Raw genomic sequence first — 20732 nt, 5'->3', positions numbered from 1 at the left:
AGACAGTGCTGATCTAGAGGAGGGAGGGGCTGGAAGGCCAGAGGAGGGTCCTGCCGTGAAGTCTGGAGAGCGGAGTTGGGGTCAGGCTCAGGCCCCGTGGAGGAGAGGAGTCCAGGCGGCTAGACAGCTTGGGTTTCAAACAAGCCCCAACTGGTAACGTCAGAGGCAAGGAAGAACAACAGAAAAGCATGAGATTTACAGAGGCCTCTTCATGCAAATCTAACCTTTGCACCTGCAAAACAGTCAGGCTTTGTTTACGAGGCCAGGCTGCCTAAATTAGAAGAGGCAACCAATCACAACAGCATATTGAAAAGGCCAGAGGAGGCTGCCCCAGTGGGGTCTCCCCGCAGGAGTTCAGGGTCCTGCCTGGGTCCATCCAGAAATGACAAGCCACCAGACACCGGGGCTGCCCACCAGGAGCCCCCTTTACCTGCTGTCTGGGAGGCCTCTTCACTTGGGAAGACACTGTCATTGGATCTCAGAAATCACCCTCCCAGTCCGAAGTCTCTTTCTCCAAAAGTTCATGTATATATAGTCGCAGGGAAGCATTCTGATTGGCCCAGCTTGAGTCATGTGCCCATTCCTGAGCCAATCACCGTGGCTGTGGCTGGGTCACATGGTCACAGGATAATGTTATTGGTGGCCCCTTCAGAAGCAGGTGGAGTGAGAAAGGCATGAGGAGACAGCAGTTCTCCGAAAGGAGGGGGCACCATCAGAACAAGGGGAGAAGCAGGACAGAAAAAAAAAAATTGCCAACAACCCCTCTATCCTTCCCTTGGCACCTAGGCCGTCACAACCCCCAATGCCAGCTTGGGTTGTATTTTCCCTGTGGGTCCAGGTGAACTGAATATTAGCCCTTCAAGAGATCACTACCCCAGAGTCAGAGATGGGATCTGGGAGCTGCAACCCCAGAGGGATTTCTGCGCATCACTGTTCTTGCCCATGCAGGTGAGCAGGAAGGAAACCATTCTAAGTCCTACGCACATCCTAACCCCTGCCCCTGCCAAAACCAAAGGATTTGGCTATCTCCACAACATATTTCCTGAGCCCCAGGCTGGGCTTTAAACAGGACACCAGGAACCCAGACACGAAGAGTCAAATTCTCAGGAGCTCACGGCCTGTGGGAGTAGAGAGGGAAGAGGAGAGAGATGTCAGTGAGACTGACGTCAATCTGGGGAGTCCTGGACCTCAGTCCTCCAAGGCTGCCTTGCTCTCAGCACCACTTGATAAGCAGGGCACGGCACCTTTATGGCTTTGGTATGCAGTGCTGCACCCCCAGAGCCCAGCTCTGATGGTCGCTGCAGCTGCAAAGGATGTGAGAACTCATGCCCCGGCTGGTAGGCTTCTGCCTTGATGCACTAAAGGTCAAAGACTTTCTGGGCAAATGCTGCCCAGAATTGCTGTCAGGGAAACTGACACCCCCAGGACAACCCTCAGCCAATGAGAAAGGGAGCCAGTGGATGAAGGCAGGGCCTCCTGTCCCTCAGATGGGGGTTCTGGGACACATTCTGCCCTCTTCTGATGTCCTGCAGAATCAGCACCTGTTGCCCCAGAAGCAACGTCCACATGGCACCCAGGGTGGCTTTTCCTTGCTCCCTGATGCTTCTCGCCGTTCACACCTGCTTCCCAATTAAACCGCCTGCACCCAAGTCCTTGTCTCAGGCTCTGCTTCTGGGGAGGGGCAAGGTTGAGGTCAACCCCAACTAAGATACCCAAGTCCCCTGGGGCTGCAGAGATGCAAAGGCCACCATCCCTGCTCTTAACACAAGCAAGGGTAATAACCTGCAGAAAGACCCTGTGGGACAGGGCAGCCCAGGCCTCTTCAAGGGGCTTCCAGGGAGCCCAAGCCCATACCCCCAGAGTGACGCCCAGGCCCAGGACACACCGCCTGGCTCAGCACAGCCTTGCGGAAGCCCTGGGGAATGGCAGCAGCTCAGCGGCCAGAGCCAAATGCACAGAGAGCAGGTCGTTTCCCATTCTCGGCTAGGCTAATTGCTTTCCACGGATCTGGCCCGTCCCTCCCACGGCCCTCCTTCTCCTCCTCCCCTTCTCCTTTCTCCACCTCCCAAGGACAAGGACGCCGAGATACGGCCCCCTTGGGCCCAGCTTGTCTCTCTCAAAATGAGTTTCTGAAATGTAATCCCAGAAGTGGTAGAGGCAGACTGCGGCTGGCACAGCCCCCAGGAGAGGGGAGGCTCTGTGCGGCCGCCAGGGCCTCTGGCCTCCAGCCTGGCCTGGGAGGGCTCCCCGGTGGGAAACATGAGCTCACTCACACCGTCCACTGGCTCTTTGTTCATTCACTTCATATTTCCCTCCTTCGCCCACTCACTGTAGTAGAGATGTTTGTAAGGCCCATTGAAAACCCACCTTCTGAAGTTCCCATTGTGGCTCAGTGGTTAACGAAGCCAACTAGCATCCATGAGGACGCAGGTTCAATCCCTGGCCTCCCTCAGTGGGTTAAGGACCAGGCATTGCCATGAGCTGTGGTGAAGGTTGCTACAGATGCGGCTCAGATCCCAAGTTGCTGTGCCTGTGGCATAGGCCGGCAGCTACAGCTCTGATTGGACCCTTAGCCTGGGAACCTTCATATGCTGCAAGTGCAGCCCAAAAAAGACAAAAAGACCAAAAACAAAAAAACAAAAAAAACACCTTCTGGAGTTCCCACTCTGGTGTGACTGCAGCAGCTCAGGTCACTGTGGAGGTGTGGGTTCGATCCCCAGTCTGGTACAGTTAGTTAAAGGATCAGAAGGTGCCTGTCACAGCTATGGCTGGATTTCAACCCCTGGCCTGGGAACTTTCATATGCTGCAGGTACCTCCATAAAATTTTTTTTAATTAAAACACACACACACACACACCTTCTCCTCCACATTTTCCAAACCCCTTGTAGTCAGGAAGGGCCATGTGACTTCTTCTGGCCAAAATGCTGTAAGTGAAAGTAACATGAATCTCTTTCAGGCTGAAACATTTAGGAGCCAGTGTGTGACCTTCAGTCCTCTCACCCCCTGTTATGGCAACCATGGGGAGCTCTTTCCAGATGTGGCAGCCCCAAGAAGATGGTACCTGCATCAGCCTGGGTCCTTGAGTGACTACACTGGGAAGAGCATTTTATATTCCCTCTGAACCACCCTGGACATATAATGTCAGAAATAAATCTGAGTTGTCTTAAGCCTAAGGTTTCAGGCTTGATTTGTTACGCAGCATAACCTGTACTGTGCTGACTGATACACTTGTTTACTTATGCATTCTCTTGCTCCTCTCCCTCCCCTCAATTATTTCCCTCTACACCCCAGAGAGCAAAAGCCTGAATTCCTTTCCCTAGATGCGCTGGGTGGCCACAATGGGCTGATCAGTGCAAACAGTTTCTGGAATACCTACAAGATACACAGAGAGTAAGGGCAGTGGCTGGACACACAAGGGCAGACAGAAAATGTAGGCTTCCTGCAGCCTGATGAATTTATTAAAAAGCACCTCTTACTGATCCAGGGGTTGCCCTGAAGTAACACTTTCCCAGGATATCGGTGGTAGCCAAGGCGAAAAAACAAGACAGGGCAGAGAAGATGATGTCATTTGGGGCTGGAGGGGGCTGCTACTGAGGGTCCTACTTCAAAGAGCTTCGGGAGCCACTAAACGCCCCTCCCCTGTCTCACAGATGAGGAAACTTTGGCCAGAGAGGTCCATGGACTTAGCCAAGTTCCCAGGCTCTAGGACCCAGAGCCCCAGATTCCCCCCCAAGAACACCTGCATCCCGGGGTGTCCTGAGGACATTTTGGGGAAAAGTGAATGCCAAAGGCACACTTTCTGGAAACCAGCATAGAGCCCCATTTCACAACTGAAGTCACATTTATTAAGTACTTCCTATGCGCAGAGCCTGAAAAAGCTATTTTAATAAAAATGTAAGGAATAGAAGGCCCAGACGCTGCTCCACCAGCTGGCTGAGGGGAACTGAGGGTAAACATCCCCGAATAAGGGACAGAGATAAAATAGCCACATTTGGTCTGAACAAGTGTAAAGAGTCAAATCCAGCACGTGGCCAGAAGTAGGTGCCCGGTGGTGGCATTTCCTTTCCTTCCCTCTTCCCGGCCTTCGTGTCCTCTCCTTGCTGAGGCCCAGGGAGTTTGTTCCTACCTCCCTGGGCCTCAGCAAGGCGACACAGGGCTCAAGGCTCCCGATCCACCACCAGCTCCTCCTGCCTCCTCTCCCACACACCCTCATGATTTTCCGTGATACTTACACCCCAGCATGGATGCTGAGAAAACCACATGCCACGGACACCTCACTGAACCTTTACCCAAGCCTCCCCTTTGACTGCCACTCCACCGCCTTTGTTCAGCTGGCTCCTACTCAAGCTTCAGCACCCAGCTGAGGAGCCACCTAAACCTCCCCTCTCCTCCAGGTGGGCCCTCAACAAGTCGTAGGGGTCCTTGATAATGTTCCAGCACAGGCCTCACTCAGGCCTTGCTGTGTTTTGTTTGCCTGTTTGTTAGTCTTCTTCCTCCAGCCCCAAGACTGAGTTTTGTGACTCTGAGTTTCTTTCATTTCTGGTCTTCCAAACCTGGGCCAGGGCTTGGTACTTCAGAGTTGTGGTTGAAAGCATTCATGGACTCATGGGGGCTTGACTGTATGAATAAATCATAGATAAAGGAATGAGTCTCTAAGGGTGAAATCCCAGGTATCAGGAGCTAAGTAAGGAGTGGGGAGTGTATGTGTGTGAGTGTGCATGTGTGGAGTTGCTGGGGCCCTGTGTCATTCAGTCCTTTCAGCCACACCATACAGATACAACACTCCACCTGCATGTTTAGCTTTTTCAGGGCAATCCTGATCTTCTGTCCTAGGGCCAAATCACACACTAGACCATGTGTTCTGCTTTGGGGTTCATAAACTCCAGTCTCTGAAATGGCAGGTAATTGAACCTGCTCAGGGCAATGGACCAAAGCATCCAAAGCATTTTGGAAGCCAGGACATAACGTAGGAGGTGTAGAGAAGTGGGCAGTCTTTGGGGGACCCCTGCCTCTTCTCATCAATCTTGAACTGAGAAGACATCAGGAGGCATCTGCTGCCTGCTGCACACCCACTGCTGCCAGGTGAGGCCACACCACACTGAGACCCTGCAAGGGGAAATTAGCTGCTGGCACACTAACCTGTGTTCTCCAAGGGTCTTCTTGGAACAGATGGAGGAGGAAGGTCAAGGAGGCGAGGCGGGCTTGGCCACACACTTCCCAGAAGGGAAGGCTTCCCAGCTCGGAGGAACCCCCCCAACTCCCACCTTTTGAGGTCAGCTCTCCTGCCCCTGCCCCTCCTCTGTAATTAGAATTGGCCAGTCCCTCCTTGGGTCACCCCATCCCTTGTCACAGTCTCTGTTCTAACTTCTCTCATAATCCTAGCAATTTTGATTTGGGGTCTGTGTAGGTTGCCCTCACCAGCTTGCAAAGCCCGCTGTTGCAGGAACTATTCCCTAATCACTCGTGTACTAGGTGTCTGGCAATAAAAAAGTTGGATGGATGGATGGATGGACGGATGGACAGATGGAAAGAGATCTGCCCAGGAGACACTCTAAGAGTAGCTACCACTTTTGAATTCTTACTTTATGCAAAGCGCTGTGCCGAGTCTCTTAGACATGGATTTTTCCCATTTAATTCTTACAGCAACCACATGAGTTAAATAATCATAAGCTCATTTATGACAAGCAGACCAGAAGACTGAAACTGAGGCTGAGTGTTCATGTGATGTCCCACAGCCAGAGAGCACCAAGGCAGGAAATACCAGGCTAAGCAGAGTGACTCTAGATTCCATACTCTTAACCACTCTGGCTTACAGCCTCCTCATGGATTTATTGCCTTTTCTCTGGGCCTTGATTTATTCTTCCATAAAATGGGGATGACAGTACCCACCTTGCAGATGGCATACATAAGGGTCCAGCTGGGTCCCTTGTGGCTTCTGGGTTCCTGGGGATTGGGGCTTTCTAGGTTCTCGAGCTTATGCCCATGGGCGCCCAGAGTCTCAAGGTCACTTTCTTGGTCTCTCCCTCCCCCACAGTGACTCCCCATCTTTGTCCCCCACTCACCCTAGTCTTCTGCAATGTTGCTGATTAAGCCCATGTTGTATTTTGTTCTTTTTTTCTGGGGGTGGGGGGGCCCTGTCTCACCTCCCCGGGATGGAGCTTCCCTGTGTTTGCAGGGAACAGGGCAAAATGCTGCGTTGACTCCTGCTCACTGAGTTTGCTGGGGAGAGTTGGGGTCTCCCTCAGAACCCCACCCTGCCTGCCTTTTCCCCGCCCTCCACCTGGCTCCCTTTAACTCGAGAGGCCAGAAATCTGGACCACGTCAATCTCCCTTATCTGCAAATAGCAGGAGAAATTTCTCGCCCACTGCAGAAGGGGTCTGATGGCCCCACACGTCCACGGAGCGCTCACAGTGGCCTAGGTGCTGTCTGAATCTGTACGAGATCCAGAGTCAAGGCAAAGCCCGAAGCCACCGGCACCGGAGCCCCGGTTCCACATTTCCGAAGATCTGTGGGGATAGACGGATTTCCCCAGCTTTTCTGGACAACAAACATTGTGGAGGCGGCTTCTAGAAGCTTAGTTGAACAAGAAGCAAGTGAAAATTCTTCGTTGGCCTAACCCAATCCTTTTTTTTTTTTTTTTTTCTTTTTATGGCCCTGACTGTGGCATATATGGAAGTTCCCAGGCTAGGGGTTGAATCAGAGCTGTAGCTGCCAACCTACACAACCACAGAAATGCCAGATCCGAGCCGTGTCTGTGACCCACACCACCGCTCATGGCAACACCAGATCCCTCACCCACTGAGCATGGCCAGGGATTGAGGTCGTGTCTCCATGGACACTAGTCAGGTTCGTAACATGCTGAGCCACAACGGAAACTCCCAGCCTAAATCGATTCTATCAAGGTGGACTTCTTGGAAGAGGAGGGATTCAAACTAAGATTGAACTGAGGGTAGGGATAGTGGGGAAGGCTGGGGGAAAGTAGAGAAGATGAGGAATTCCACTGGAAGTGAGAGGAGATGGGTGGTTAGCAAGGGAGGAGAGTGCCTACAGGGGACACCCACGCTAATGAGACACCCCAGGAGCCGAAGGCAAGGGTGCGGGTAGGGAGAAGGGCCCTCAGACAGTGGGGTCAGAGAACGGCCCCCTTGTGGCCAGAGAACAGCCCTCTCCAAAGTGAAAAGCCAAGACCTGGGGAATGAATGGCCTTGCTAATTGGCCATTTTGGGTTTTATGCATTTTCATTAGCAAGATAAAATAACAACTAATCATGTAACTGTCTCCTCGTCTGAGAAATAAATGCACGTTAACGACCTGAATGTTCTCAGCTGCTGAGTGAACCACAGCTCCTCGGCTCAGGGCTCGATGGGATGGGTGACAGGGGTCAGGGGTGAGAAGGTCCCCCGGCCAGTCTCCTGACTGAGCTCAGGCCAATGCCACAAGTGACACTTCTGGAAGAACCAAGACATGAATAGTCGCCATAAGTCCACCTCCTTCTTTGGCCAGAAGAGTCTCAGTTATTTCTCTCCGTACTCAGTATACCCATCATCCTCAGCTAGATGAGGATGTCACCCAGAGACCCCTCCCAACAACCATCTTGGGGCAGGTGCTCTGGAAAGGGGGCAGAGGGAGGAAGGCAGGTCTCCATGGCGACCCTGTCCACTCACCCTCCCATCACCAACTGCGGGGAAGGGCTGAGGGGGTTTGGTTGGTGGGGAAGTGGGGCAAGGGAGCCCGGTTACCCAGGCAACTCCCTGGAGGTCCCAGCCAAGGGCTCCGCTCCCACAGTGGGGGCTGGCGTTGTCATGGAGACTCCTTGGCAGCACTGCCAAGGCTGGAGGCCTGGTTCCCCCTCAGCCCTGGGGCCACGGGGCACAAGAGGTGAAGGGATTGGGAGCCTCTTAGAACAATGTGAATGTGACGATCAGTGTGGCAGCTTGCTGGGGAAGAAAGTTCCAGAACTCTCGCCTTTGCTTCTCTCTACTGCCTCCCCGCTACCAACACACACACACACACACACACACACACACACACACACACACAGCCTCTGTTCTCAACCTGCCTCTAGAAATTCACTGGCACCCAGCTCTCTGTAGCATGTGGTCCTGTCTCTGCTTCTCTTAGCCCTTCTTTTTTCAGTGATGCTGATCATTTCAGGCAGGGAGCCTAACCAAGGGTCGCCATGGCGACTAACCAAGCCTTTGGTCTCCATGGTTACAAGCCCTCAAAGTTATTTTTATTTATTTATTGGGAATTTCAAAGGATTTTCCACTCCCTTGCCCAGCCCTGGCATTTGGGAGACTGAGGTGGAACATCATTCTCCCCAGGCCTAGAAAAGGAGAATAAGATTGAGGAATGTTGGGGGTGAGGCAGAAATGGGGCTGCAAGTTGGCAATAAATACCTCCTCTTAGCTGCAGAGGAAGAGGACTTGTGGGCTCTTTCTCCATCTGCCAGATGCCCAGGGAGGCTCTCAAGAGCCACTTAGCAGCCACCATCCTCAGGGAGGTTCCAAGTACAGCTTTAGGGGATGGATGGCCTGATTGAAACACATTTTGCTTCACTCTAAAGAATAACCAACAGGATTTACAGAAATACACAGAGCCCAGCAGAATAAAAACAAATGGATGAGGACCTTGGAGCAATGGGAAAATAGGATAATGCCTGGCTGAGTGAAGAACACAATCATACATACTATAACATCCTATCCATAAGTGAGGCATGACACAAATCCAGCTCTGAGCTTCCTGATGGCCATAGCAAAGAAGGAAACAAGATTTACAAAGTCCATAAGGGTGGGGGGAAAAATGAGAGCATAGGGAGAATAATAGGAGGCTATACCCCCAACCCCCATGGAGTCCTCCCCACTAGCAACTGACCCCATGCTGTCACTATTTTTTCTTGTCAACCCTGCCTTGTTAGTTTTCTCTTTTTCCAACAGAGCCTATTCCTTAGCCATGCCATGTGATGTTGAGTGATGTTCCCAAACCTGGAGCACGACAGAGAATCCACATGGGCCCCACCTACAGAAAAAGTAGACTTGGAAGGGCTGCCCCTTGCATGGTAGCTTGTCACCATCTAAAATCACATGAGTCCCCATTGCAGCTCAGTGGGCTGAGAACCCAACATAGTGCCCGTGAAGATGCGGGTTTGATCCTTAGCCTTGCTCAGAGGGTTAAGGATCCAGCATTGCCACCAGCTGCGGTTGTAGGCTGCAGATCTAGCTCTGATCCTGTGTGGCTGTGGCTGTGGCATAGACTGCAACTGTAGCTCTGATTCAACCCCTAGCCTGGGGACTTCCATATGCCACAGGTGTGGCCCTAACGAAAATAAATAAATAAAATAAAATAAAATCACAGCCATTGGGATGTTTTCGACTGCAAATAACAGCAGACAATGCAAAATGGCTTCACCAAATCTGGGATTTATCGTTTTACGGAACAGGACATTTTGAGGTAAGGTGGCTCCGGTAGTGAATTCTGAACTTCACCCATATCCTCAAGGTCCCTGGTGCCTTTCACCTAAGAGCTGGGCATCCTCCAAGGTCAGTGTGGCCACCAGGGCTCCGGCATCCCTTGCAGTGTGTCCAGTAGGGGAAGTGGATTCTCTTCTGTGTCTCGTTGAAAGAAAAACATTCTTGGAGATCTCACTGTAGCACAGAAGGTTAAGGATCTGGACAGCAGGTTGTCTCCATGGTGGCACGGGTTAAACCCCTGGCCTGGCACAGTGGGTTAAGGATCTGGTGTTGCCACAGCTGCGGTGTGTAGGTCACAGCTGTGGCTAGGATTTGATCTCTGACCCAGGAACTTCCATACGCCATAGGCGCAGCCAAGAAAGAAAAAAAAAAAGAAAAGAAAAAGAAAAACATTCCTAGAAGCCCCCAAAGGCTATGCCATCGTGTGTCCTTGGCCACATCTGCGTCACCCACTCCCTGTTAACCCATCCAGAGCAAAGGAGGATAGGTCAGCTCAACTGGTCAAACTAACCAGCATTCAGCCTGACTCATGGAGGGCAGAAAGCTCCCTGGAACAAAGCCGAGGTTCGGCCCCACTGAGGATCAAAGGGAGGCCCCAGAAGCAAAAGTCTTGAGATGACGCTTTGTGTGCTGAGGATGTAAGGAAGAGTTCCTAGAAAAAAACTGATAGGAGCGCGGGAAGGCAGGACAGAGAAGCTCTACGGGGAGCTCTAAGCAGAAACTATAGCTCAGAGATTGTCCCGACTCTAGGCAAGCGAGCAGGATTTTCATTCTCCAACTCTCATCAGTTGTCAGCCTAAGGCTGCCTCTGGGGAAACTGCTGGTTCTCTGCCCACGTAGGCAGCAGGCACAGCAGCCCGGGTAGCCCAAGGGCAGACTTGTGCAGAGAGTCACAGGCGCGGGCCACCGTTAGAAGCAAAGCTGGCAGAAGCTGAGGGACGAGCCCACAGAAATGGTACCAGGGATCCCAGGGACATCTGGTCAACCAACAGTGGCCACTGCAAAAATGACCGCTTCCCCTGCTGGAACGCCAGCATCATGAGGACCGGGAGCTGGTCTGTCTTGTCCTTTGCTGTTCCCTCGGCCCCAGCACAATGCTTGCGGATGCCGCACTGAGTAAATATGTGTTAAATAAACGAACAAGCGGACCCAGGGTCTGGGGCTCAGAGGGAGCCACAGCTGAACCTTGGGACCAGTCGCTCTGGCCAGAAGCCCCTCCTGCCAGGAGGCAGCCCCCATCTCCAGCCCATACGGGTGTTTTCCAGGGTCATTGCTCTGTCTCCATAGAGCGGGGGGCAGCCCTTTGGAAAGTCCCAGCCCAGCCAAGCCCACCAGGCTGAGCCGTCATCCAGAGCCACAGAGGGTGGGGACCGTGCTCAGGAACTGAATGTACCTGTGAGAAACAACTCAGCGTTGTTATTATTTAAAAAGTGCGAATGAATTCAGAGCAAAGGAGTCTAGAGACATTACCTCATGCTTCACTCACAACCTCCCTGCGGGGTGGGTGTTGCTGTATCACCCTCATCACCCCCAAAGGAAGGGGGAAGACACTGAGGCTCAGGGAAATGAATTCCCTCACCCGGAACCAAAGAGCCTCGGGGGGGGGGGGGCAACCTTTGATGCCACATCCCACATCCCCCTACCTCCTGCGAGTTCCAGGATAACCCCTTTCCTGGAGCAGAAGCCCCAGATCACCATCCACCGAGCCTCTGCCTTGTCCACCTGCCTCTTGCACTAGACCATGAGTTAGTTACCTTCCAGGCCTGATGCAGCCCCTGTGAGAGAGTCATCAGAGATGGTCACAATTATTCCTTGCCTCTCCCCTTCAGGGCACATGGTACGGGGACACTTTCCCACCCACTTGAAGTTCCACGTGGCCATGTGACTTGCTTTAGCCCGGGCGACATTAGAAGCGACATGCCTCAATTCTGAGTGGACGCTTTAGGAGCTTTAAGAGGTGTGTGTGTGGCAGTAGTGGTGGCCCACCGTCCTGAGCCCCAACACGAAGATCACAGACAGCAGAACCTGGGGCTGGCCTGTGGTGACAAGTTGACTTGCATATGCCTTGTGATTGGATGCCACTGAAATTCCAGGGATGTTTGTTACTGCACCAGCACCTACCATTTCCTGACTGACAGAGCACCCAGGAGGAGAGACTTAGTAAATGTTTATAGAAGGAAATAAAGAAGGCAGAGAAAAGGGAGGCAGGGAGAGAGGAAGGTGGGAGGGATGTGAACGAGGACCCGTGGTCCCCTCTGAGCAGCGAGAGAGAGAGACTTCCAGACGGCCCCAATGTCTTCCAGGAGCGGATTAGGGAGTAGGTTCCTGCAGCTCCGACGCCTCCTCTGCCCTTCCCACTACACTCCAGGATTCAGAGGTCCAGAGGTTCCCTTGGGGAATCTGGATCTTCCAGGCTGGTGGTGGAGGGGGCATCCCAAAGCTGGAGAGGAGAGAGGCTATTTCCCCCTCTGGCTGAAGACTTCTTCAGCCAAATGAATAATTCACTGTAAATGACTTTGAGATGAGTCGAGTCTCCAAGCTGCCACCTGATTATATGTACCATAAAAGGCAATGACGGTAATTTATCTCCTTTCTCTCGAGGGGTGGGCCGTGAAGATGGGGAGGAAATACTCAGTGCCTGGCGTGGGGTTATGAATCATTCCTCTTAGCAGTTAAGCTGCAAGCTGCTGACACTTTTACTGATTTGGCATTAAATAATTCCAGCCTTGGTCTGGAAACAGAGGAGGGTCCGAGGGAGAAGGAGGGCAAGGGGCCGTCATGTGCGGAGGAGACGTGGGGAGGGGAAGCAGAAGGTGGACGATTTGGCCTCATTAGTCCACCCCGAGGTCATCTTTTCTTTAAGATATGGGGACAGGGGCTGGGGCCTGAGCTGCCAGTGACAAGCTTACATCTGAGCAGTGTCCTCTGTGTGGGCTGCAGACCGGGACAGGCAGCAGGGACCAGCTGCTCCCGGAAGCTCTGAGCCTTTCAGACTCACAGGCAGCTAAGAGATGAAAGCTCATCACCCTCCTTCGGGTGAACCCAGGTCTCTGTGCTGGAGGAACCCCAAGAACCTCAGAGCCACAACTGCTCTTTGGTAGCTTAGATAGCTACAGGAGTGAAATACAGCTCCCAATTTGCAGATGGAGAAACTGAGTCCATAGTGAGGTCGTAATGAGATTAAAGATATGGTACAGAGAGTGGGACACGCATTCTCCAAAATCCAGACCAGAACTTTCTCCCCCAACTCCCACTCCCTATTCATCTACAAAGAAGAGAGAAGTAATCCTAGAATAATTTGGAGCTGTACCATTTTTGTTGGAGTTCCCATCGTAGCACGGAGGTAACGATTCTGACCAGTTTTCATGAGGATGAGGGTTCGATCCCTGGCCTCACTCTATGGGTTAAGTTTGCCACATTGCTGTGAGCTTGTAGGTCACAGATGCAGCTCGCATCCTGCGTTGCTGTGGCTGTGGCGTAGGCTGGTGGTTACAGCTCCGACTGGACCCCTAGCCTGGGAACCTCCATATGCTGAGGGTGCAACCCCCCAGAAAAGAAAAAAACAAAAGCGAAAACCCCCAGAGAGGTCAGAATCTACCTGTAATGGTGGAAAAATCATTTATGTCATCCTAAACTAACTTTGGGGACCTCACTGACTTTTTTTGTAAAAGGAATATACGGCTGAGTTCAGTCATCTTAAGGTTTCTTCTAGTCCTAAGAGACTATGAAAATTATATATATAGGAAAACAATTGACTTGTGCAAATGAACACATTGTATTTGTATGCGTATTTATGTTTACATGCATGATGTTTTGAGCTCTTAGACTTCGGAATTGATTATCCAGCCTGGAAATTTTCTTGATCTTTAAAAATAAAAAAATCCTTTTTTTTTTTTGGAGTCAAAAAAACCCACATATTTTTGTTTTACACTCTAGGGAGATGGTGAGGCACCTATGAAAACCAAACTCTATTCCCAGAGCAACACACTCATGCCCCAGCCACCCCACGTCAGTGACACAGTCTGACACCATCCCAGACCCTCCCTCCCCTCGCTTGAATCAGGACCTCCAAGAAGGGTCTGTTCAGCTGAGTTTGCCTTCGTGTGTGTGTGTGTGTGTGGTGTGTGTGTGTGTGTTGGCCGTGCCCATGGCATGTGGAAGTTCCCTGGGCCAGGGATGGAACCTGAGCCACAGCAGCATCCCAGGCCACTGCAGTGACAACGCCAGACCCTTAACCCACTGCACCATGAAAGAACTCCTGAGGTTTTATTATTATTTTTTTTTTGAAAGTTCCCCAACAGCAGCTTTCTTTGTAATATCCCCACACTGGAAACCACCCAGATATCCTTCAATGGGTGAAGGGTTTAAATATACCATGGAATATTGCCCAGCAAGGAAAAGGAATGAACTAGTGATATAGGCAACGACTAGGATAAATTGTCAGGAAATTATGTTAAGTGAAAAAGCCAACTCCAAGAGATTATATACCATATGATTCTGTTCATATAACATTCTCAAAATGACAAGATTATGGAGAACAGATTAGTGGTTGCCCGGGATCAGAGATGGGGTTGGGGTGTGGAGATGATGAGGTTCGGGTGGATGTGGTTATAAAAAGGCACCACCAGGGATCCTTGCGCTGGTGGAATGTTCTGTATCTTGACAAGAGGTAGCTATGCAAACCTACATGTGATAAAATTGCATAAACACACACACACAAACTAGTACATATAAAACTGATGAAATCTGAGCAAGATTGATGGATTACATTAATGTCAATTTCCAGGCGTGATATTATACAATACTTTTGAAGGATGTTAACACTTGGGAGAAACTGAGCCAAGAATACAAAGGATCCCTGTCTTATTTCTTACAACTGCACGTGAATCTACAATTACGTCAAAATCTGTAATTGGTTTGGAGTGCCTGTTGTGGCTCTGTAGCTTAAGAACCTGACATAATGTCCATGAGGATGTAGGTTCAATCCCTAGCCTCCCTCAGAGGGATTAAGGATCTGGTGTTGCATAGACCTGCAGCTCCAGTTTGACCCCTAGCCCGGGAAATTCCATATGCCACAGGTGTGGCCCTAAAAATAAAGAAAAAAAATCTACACTCGTATCAAAAGCTTAAGCTAAAAATTGTTTGGAAAGCTCCCCCTAGTGATTCTGTTTAACCGGGGATGAGAATGCTTGTCCTATTCAGCTCTTTTCACTCAACTTTTATTGACTATGAATAATTCAATGTCCCAAACAATAGAGTCCGTACTCTTCGCCTTTCAGTGGTCAAAGAGGAAAGATGCAGCCCTTCAAGACACGGATGTCCATCCACGCTGGGCCCTTGACAGCCAGGCAACAGACAACTCCTTAATTGTGAAACAAGCAAGAGACGAATTTCGGACAGGCCCAGGCTCTCCTACTCACAGCTCTGCAGTTTCGGGCACATTTTTTTTTTCTTTTTTTCTTTTTACAGCCACACCTGCAGCATATGGAAGCTCCCGGGTTAGAGGTTGAGTCAGAGCTGCAGCTGCAGGCCTACGTCACAGCCACAGCCAAGGCAACAGCGTGTGGCAGTGCTGGATCCTTAACCCACTGAGTGAGACCGGGAATGAAACCTGCATCCTTAAAGACACTATGTCGGGTTCTTAACCCCCTTAGCCACAATGGGAATTCCAGGCCAATTATTTAGCCTCCCTAAGCATCTTTGCAAAGTGACACACTTGCTTTAGAAGATGTTTTGGGAGTTCCCATGGTGGCGCAGGTAACGAAACTGACTAGGAATCATGAGGTTGTGGGTTTGATCCCTGGCCTTGCTCAGTGGGTTAAGGATCCAGCATTGCCATGAGCTGTGGTGTAGGTCGCAGACGTGGCTCGGATCCCATGTTGCTGTAGCTGTGGTGTAGGTCGGCGGCTACAGCTCCGATCAGACCCCTAGCCTGGGAACCTCCATACACCGTGGGAGTGGCCCAAGAAAAGACAAAAAAAAAAAAAAAAAAAAAAAACAGAAGTTTGAAGGTTAGAGATACGGCAGTGAGAAGCCTGAAAAACGGATGTTTAGTGGTGGAAGCTGTTGTCAGATATTTGGTGGGTGGTGAGGATCTGGGCGGAGCTCTTCACTTGGGTGGGGGGCGCCTCCGCTGGGAGGGCACACCTGCGAACCTGCCACATCTCCACCCCAGAGACTTGAACGCAGCCTGCATAGTACGGAACTTAGGGACCAAGGTTGATCGGAGCATTTCTCTGTCTCTGTGAGAGCAGCTGTGGATCTAAAGAGGTCACACAGGGAAGAACTTCATAAAAGGGTTTCCCCTCCTGAGTCAGACACGGCTACACTGGTACAACAGCCCCAGAGGTGAAATTGGAACTGAGTTGAACCAGGACGTGTCTGATGTTTTCCCAGCTCATGTTTAATATAATACAAGGCTTTTCTCTGTCGGTCAGAGCCTGCCCATAATCTACAGTGTAGACGGCCCCAGCTGCCCAGCCCTGTGTGTGCAGACCCCTTCCTGGGCGTGCGAGGACACACAGGTACACACACGCCTCCCTCCTAGGAAGGACCTGGATTCTGATGCGAGAGGCGGAGTCTGGGGATTCGGGCGCCGCTCCCACGTGAATGTCAATATGTGGCAGAGCCGTGTCTCCTCACCTGGGCCAGGCGGAGGGAAGCTGAAGAGGCAGCTGGGACGCGGGCACTTTCATTATTTATGAAGCTTTCGTTATTTCACGTATAAATAATCGATGACTGCAAAGTGCGGCGGGCACCGACGTGGAATATTCATGAGCCTCGTCTGCGAGGATTTCAGCTCCTGCCGCCTCGGCCCCAGATGTGCACGGGGACCCAGGCACGTGCGCCCCCCTTCCCCCCCCACCCCCGGTGAAAATCCTTCTAATAAAGATTTCAGCTGCCAGGCTGGGGCCTCGCCTCGGGCCTCCGGGGGAGAGAGGCAGCCTGTGCGTTCTCGAACCCAGAGGGTTGGCCGGCTAATGGCTGGAGCCCAGCGCCCAACCGGCTGGGGCGGGAGGGGGTATCACCCGACCGCCTGGGACTCCTGACGCTCCACTGGACCGGTCCACTTCGCAGCCCAGACTTGTGAGCCCTGGCGTGGAATCAGGACTCCCACTCAAAAATCAATAATCCTTTTCTCCCTGTTGTGCCTGCTGAGATCCCTGCCCGGCGGCCTGCAAAGGAGCTGGTGCCTCAGATTCGGATCCCTGTGCACCGGCGTTGAAAAGAGGCCTGCTCTTGCACGTCCTCTCTGCCTGGTCCCAACAGCAGGAAGCTCTGACCTCCTCCCATCGTGGGAACCCTCAGGGGGCGGGGCTGGAGGAGCCAAGGAGAGACAGCCTGGCCCCCCAGGCCCTCAGAGGCTGGCCTTACCTACCTCTCTGCTTCCACTCTGCCTCCCACTCCAGGCTGCAATTCCTTTCTGTCTTGGTGAATTTTAATGCTCCTTGTGGCCTCCGGGCCTTTGCACCTGCTGTTTACAGCTGTTGCCTTCGCTTGAAATGTTTTTCCCTCCCCCACCAAGGTGTGGCTCATGCCTACTCACCCCTCAGGTCTCCAGTAGCTGCCACCTCCCCTGGGTCATCTTCTTCTACCCGCTAAGCTGTCTTGGGCCCTTCCTCTGAACTTTGGGGACCTGGATTCCCCAGGTCTGGCACTTATTCCATCCTGTGATAATGATCTCTTTGTTAATGTCCCCTGGGCCCAGGCACACACACTGGCTTGTAAACTAGGTGAGGATGGTAGGCTCTGGCATCCAAGAGACCTCAGCTGGAATCCAAGTTTTGCCACTTCCTAGCTGTGTGTTCTTAAGCAAGGTATTCAACCTCTCTGTGCTTGGATTTCTTTTTCTATAAAGTTGGAATAATAATAATAATAATAAACCCAACCTTGTCGGCTTCTAAGAGATTTAATACGTGAGGCGATTGAAAGTGTTTGGCCCGATGCCCGCACAGAGCAGTGAGGGGACAGTCCCCTATCCGTTTTCCCCAACTCCAATATCCCCATAGCTCTGAACACCAAAAAGCTTTTTAAAACTGATCTGGCAACAAAGCCTGAATTGAACTGACCTTGAAGGTATTATGGTCTTTATTTATCCCGCTTGCTGGAACTATTCATATGTATTTCGCTACAGAAATGTGAATATCTGTGAGTGTTCCATAATTTATAGAACATTACATTTCTGAAATCTGGAAAAATTTCAGCCTCTGAAGTGCATCTAGCCCCAAAGCTTCCTAGGCAAACCCGTGGATCAACAGCATGTTCCCGCTTTTTATCATCACTGGTGTCGTATTGGGAAGCGCCGGAGCACCAGCACGGTGCCTGCCTTCTCCAGCACCCTGCCTGGCACAGAGCAGCCCTATGTCAACACCGGCTGACAGTGCGGAAAAGGATTGGAGTTAGCCCTGCTTCACTGGCCTTCTGGGAGATTGTGTCCCATCACCCACCCCGTCAGAGCCCCAAGTCCCAGACTCCAACTTCCCCAAGGTCACCCTTTGCTACTGGTGACAGAAGCAGGGTTAAGTCAAATCTGGGAGCTCCCTGGCGATGAGGCAGGTTAAGGATCGGGCATTGTCACTGCAGCAGCCCAGGGTGCTGCTGTGGCACAGCTTCAACCCCTGGCCTGGGAACATGGTGTGAGCGCAGTTCCCCCCCCCAAAAACAAAAACAAAAACAAAAACAGCTCGTGGCCTCTCTGAGCACTGGTTTTGCACAGGGAGTGAATTGCTTATTCCAAATAACAGCTGGGAGGCAGGGCGATGCCCCATGGTACTAAGTGGCCCCATTCTTCCCGGAAGGCAGGAGAATGGGCCCCAGTCCCTCCCAGCCCCTCCTCACAATGGCACCAGAGGAAAAGCCTGGAAGGAAAGGACCCATCAAAGGAAGTTAGACTGCGTTCCGATCTGTGCTGGGTCCTAAGGCGTAGAAATGGTATGGATGCTTGGGATAGAGGATGTATATATACAGATGGGCATAGAATATTCCAGCACTTTCTCCATCCTCACCCCAAGCTCATGGGTAAGGACTGCTAAGTTTTAATGGGTCCTAATATATAAACTCACTATCTCAACACCTGCATGCAGATCCAACTGAGAAACAGAGAGACACTGGAACCCTGCAGACAAAGGTTAAATGCCATTTGCCATAAGTGCAGCAGCGGAATGTGACAGGGTGGGGAAAGGCTGGGCGCGTGACCTCCCTCCTCGTGAAGATGTGACACCCGTTTGGTAGATGAGGAGACGGAGGCAAGTGCGTGGAGGACAAAGATTAGAAGGACAGGTCTGTCTGTCTCCCCACGGGATTCTGCCTTGCTTCGGCAGACCCTAGACCTCTGGGAGTCCAGGATGAAATGAATCCAATGTGAAAAGACTTTAGGGGTGGGGGAGCCTGCAGCAAAATTTCCCTCCCCTCTCCTCGCTGCTTGCTGCCCCCCCTTCCCCTTCTCCTCTCTTTCCCCCTCCCCTCTCCCCCATCCTCATTCTTCCCTGTCAGATCACCAGGAGCTCATTTCCCTCCATTTACAGGTTCCATATCTGATCCGCACCTGAGCCAAGCGAGGGAGGGAGAGACTTGCTTGCAGGAGCTACTTCCCTCTTCAGCTCATTTAACAGCAGGTACCCTTGTCTGGGTTCACCAGTCACAAGCCTGATCCGTTTCTGGCAGCCGAGACAAATCCCCTGAGGCATTCAAACAATCCCAGCCCCTCTGCACCCCTCCGGGTTGGAAAGCCATGTGGCAGGGCAGCACCCTCTAAGGCTGCTCCGATTCTGTCTCAAATACTAGAGTTGTAGTCTGGTTATAAATCAGGCAGGAAACGATCCCAAGTCCAGAGTTTGGCCATGCTGTTCCCCACCCCCCACCCCCCACCCCCAGGACAGCCGGCCCTGCAGCAGAAATAGCAAATATGTTTCCTTTTGTGAGCTGGTTGCAGGTTTCCCACATTCAGAGGCTGCATCTGAGCTCAGCATGGAGGAGTCTGGTGATTGATTAGGGATGTCTGCCACAGCTGCAGCCTGGGAGCTGGTGGTACTCAGGCCATGTGTTCACTTTCTCAGCATTTATGATGCTTTTGGCACTAGATAGCCTTAGGGGAAGGACCTCGTGACTGTGTAGCTCTGGGCTTGGGAGTTCTCTGTGTGTGCGCACGTGTCTGTAATTTTGAAAGAAATACGCTGACGAAGCCGCTCATAAATCAGGGGTCAGTGAAGTCCCTTTCTTCCACACCATATGGCCTGTATGGCCTCCAGCAAGCACAGAACCTTCCAGAGCCTCTTTGCCACATTTAAAAAACAAAGATGAAGCTGCCGATTCGGACAAGGTTGAATGCATTAAAGTCCTCCCTCCACTTAGGGCAATAAAAGATTGGGGTGGGGTAATATTATTAAAAAGCTATACATTCTACAGACTAGAAACAGACAATGGTAAGCAAGGGATGGAGCCTCAGACTGACTGGTTTCTAAGTCCTGAACAGGTAGGAGCAGGAAGAAGTTCAGTTCCTCCAGGATGTTGAAAACAAAGGGCTTCCTGGTGCAGGTGAACTACACTTTCAAAATCCTATAATAGCATCACATTTCCTCAGGGCAATTGTTGAAAGCCTTACAGTGCACTGCGGTTCCTGCTCAACTGCCTCTTCTACTGCTCTCCCCTCCTTCACGCCACTCCTACCATGCTCACCTCCTTGCTGCTCCTCAAACGCACCAAGCAACCTCCTGCCCCAGGACCTTTGCACTCGCTCTTCCTGCTCCCTGCCAGCTCCTACCCCAGATACCTTGGCAGCTCATTCTCTCGCTCCCCCAAGGTCTCTGTTTCAAATGTTATTTTATCAGGCACTCCCATGGTGGCACAGTGGTAACAAATCCAGCTAGTATCCATGAGGACAGGGGTTCAATCCTTGGCCTCGCTCAGTGGGCTGAGAATCCAGCATTGCTGTGAGCTATGGTATAGGTTGCAGACGAGACTTGGATCTGGCATTGCTGTGGCAGTGGTGTAGGCTGGCAGCTGCAGCTCCTATTCAACCCCTAGCCTAGGAACTTCCATATGCCACAGGTGCGGCTCTACAAAAAAAAAAACGAAGTCACCTTATTGAAGTTGCCTGTCCTGACCCATCGCCTTATATAAAATAGCTCTTCCCAGGAGTTCCCGTCGTGTGCAGTGGTTAATGAATCCAACTAGGAACCATGAGGTTGAGGGTTCGATCCCTGGCCTTGCTCAGTGGGTTGCCAATTCGGCGTTGCTGTGAGCTGTGGTGTAGGTCACAGAC

The sequence above is a fragment of the Sus scrofa genome, chromosome 6, assembly GCF_000003025.6.
Source record: "Sus scrofa isolate TJ Tabasco breed Duroc chromosome 6, Sscrofa11.1, whole genome shotgun sequence".
Lineage (NCBI taxonomy): Eukaryota > Metazoa > Chordata > Mammalia > Artiodactyla > Suidae > Sus > Sus scrofa.
The sequence above is the reverse complement of the archived record's forward strand: the minus strand, read 5'-3'. Positions refer to the sequence as shown.